We start from the raw sequence: 2500 nt of genomic DNA on the forward strand, positions 1-2500 counted from the left end.
CAAGCTAGTTCAAGCTAACTCAAGCTAACTCAAGCTAACTCAAGCTAGCTAAAGCTAACTCAAGCTAACTCAAGCTAACTCAAGCTAACCCGAGCTAACTCAAGCTAACTCAAGGTAGCTAAAGCTAGTTCAAGCTAACTCAAGCTAGCTAAAGCTAAGACAAGCTAACTCAAGCTAACTCAAGCTAACTCAAGCTAACTCAAGCTAACTAAAGCTAGTTCAAGCTAACTCAAGCTAGCTAAAGCTAACTCAAGCTAACTCAAGCTAACTCAAGCTAGCTCAAGCTAACTCAAGCTAGTTCAAGCTAACTCAAGCTAGCTAAAGCTAACTCAAGCTAACTCAAGCTAACTCAAGCTAACTCAAGCTAGCTAAAGCTAACCCGAGCTAACTCAAGCTAGCTCAAGCTAACCCAAGCTAGCTAAAGCTAACTCAAGCTAACTCAAGCTAATTCAAGCTAACTCAAGCTAACTCAAGCTAACTCAAGCTAACTCAAGCTAGCTAAAGCTAACTCAAGCTAACTCAAGCTAACTCAAGCTAACCCGAGCTAACTCAAGCTAACTCAAGGTAGCTAAAGCTAGTTCAAGCTAACTCAAGCTAGCTAAAGCTAAGACAAGCTAACTCAAGCTAACTCAAGCTAACTCAAGCTAACTCAAGCTAACTCAAGCTAACTCAAGCTAGTTCAAGCTAACTCAAGCTAACTCAAGCTAACTCAAGCTAGCTAAAGCTAACTCAAGCTAACTCAAGCTAACTCAAGCTAACCCGAGCTAACTCAAGCTAACTCAAGGTAGCTAAAGCTAGTTCAAGCTAACTCAAGCTAGCTAAAGCTAAGACAAGCTAACTCAAGCTAACTCAAGCTAACTCAAGCTAACTCAAGCTAACTAAAGCTAGTTCAAGCTAACTCAAGCTAGCTAAAGCTAACTCAAGCTAACTCAAGCTAACTCAAGCTAGCTCAAGCTAACTCAAGCTAGTTCAAGCTAACTCAAGCTAGCTAAAGCTAACTCAAGCTAACTCAAGCTAACTCAAGCTAACTCAAGCTAGCTAAAGCTAACTCAAGCTAACTCAAGCTAACCCGAGCTAACTCAAGCTAGCTCAAGCTAACCCAAGCTAGCTAAAGCTAACTCAAGCTAACTCAAGCTAATTCAAGCTAACTCAAGCTAACTCAAGCTAACTCAAGCTAACTCAAGCTAGCTAAAGCTAACTCAAGCTAACTCAAGCTAACTCAAGCTAACCCGAGCTAACTCAAGCTAACTCAAGGTAGCTAAAGCTAGTTCAAGCTAACTCAAGCTAGCTAAAGCTAAGACAAGCTAACTCAAGCTAACTCAAGCTAACTCAAGCTAACTCAAGCTAACTCAAGCTAACTCAAGCTAGTTCAAGCTAACTCAAGCTAACTCAAGCTAACTCAAGCTAGCTAAAGCTAACTCAAGCTAACTCAAGCTAACTCAAGCTAACCCGAGCTAACTCAAGCTAACTCAAGGTAGCTAAAGCTAGTTCAAGCTAACTCAAGCTAGCTAAAGCTAAGACAAGCTAACTCAAGCTAACTCAAGCTAACTCAAGCTAACTCAAGCTAACTAAAGCTAGTTCAAGCTAACTCAAGCTAGCTAAAGCTAACTCAAGCTAACTCAAGCTAACTCAAGCTAGCTCAAGCTAACTCAAGCTAGTTCAAGCTAACTCAAGCTAGCTAAAGCTAACTCAAGCTAACTCAAGCTAACTCAAGCTAACTCAAGCTAGCTAAAGCTAACTCAAGCTAACTCAAGCTAACCCGAGCTAACTCAAGCTAGCTCAAGCTAACCCAAGCTAGCTAAAGCTAACTCAAGCTAACTCAAGCTAATTCAAGCTAACTCAAGCTAACTCAAGCTAACTCAAGCTAACTCAAGCTAGCTAAAGCTAACTCAAGCTAACTCAAGCTAACTCAAGCTAACCCGAGCTAACTCAAGCTAACTCAAGGTAGCTAAAGCTAGTTCAAGCTAACTCAAGCTAGCTAAAGCTAAGACAAGCTAACTCAAGCTAACTCAAGCTAACTCAAGCTAACTCAAGCTAACTCAAGCTAGTTCAAGCTAACTTAATGAAGTTAACCCAAGCTAACTTGGGTTAATGAAGTCAAACTCAAGCTAACCCGAGCTAACTCAAGCTAACTCAAGCTAATTCAAGCTAACTCAAGCTAACTCAAGCTAATTCAAGCTAACTCAAGCTAATTCAAGCTAACTCAAGCTAGCTCAAGCTAACTCAAGCTAACCCAAGCTAACTTAAGCTAGCTTAAGCTAATTAAAGCTAATTAAAGCTAACTCAAGCTAACCCAAGCTAACTTAAGCTAGCTCTAGCTGGCTGCCACTGTTAGGCCATTTGGGAGCGCTTTTCTCGCACTCTGATTGGCTGCCACTGTTAGGCCATTTGGGAGCGCTTTTCTCGCACTCTGATTGGCTGCCACTGTTAGGCCATTTGGGAGCGCTTTTCTCGCACTCTGATTGGCTGCCACTGTTAGGCCATTTGGGAGCGCTTTTCT

This window comes from Convolutriloba macropyga, unplaced genomic scaffold, assembly GCF_964194025.1.
Source record: "Convolutriloba macropyga unplaced genomic scaffold, txConMacr16.3 SCAFFOLD_1598, whole genome shotgun sequence".
Classification (NCBI taxonomy): Eukaryota; Metazoa; Xenacoelomorpha; order Acoela; family Convolutidae; genus Convolutriloba; species Convolutriloba macropyga.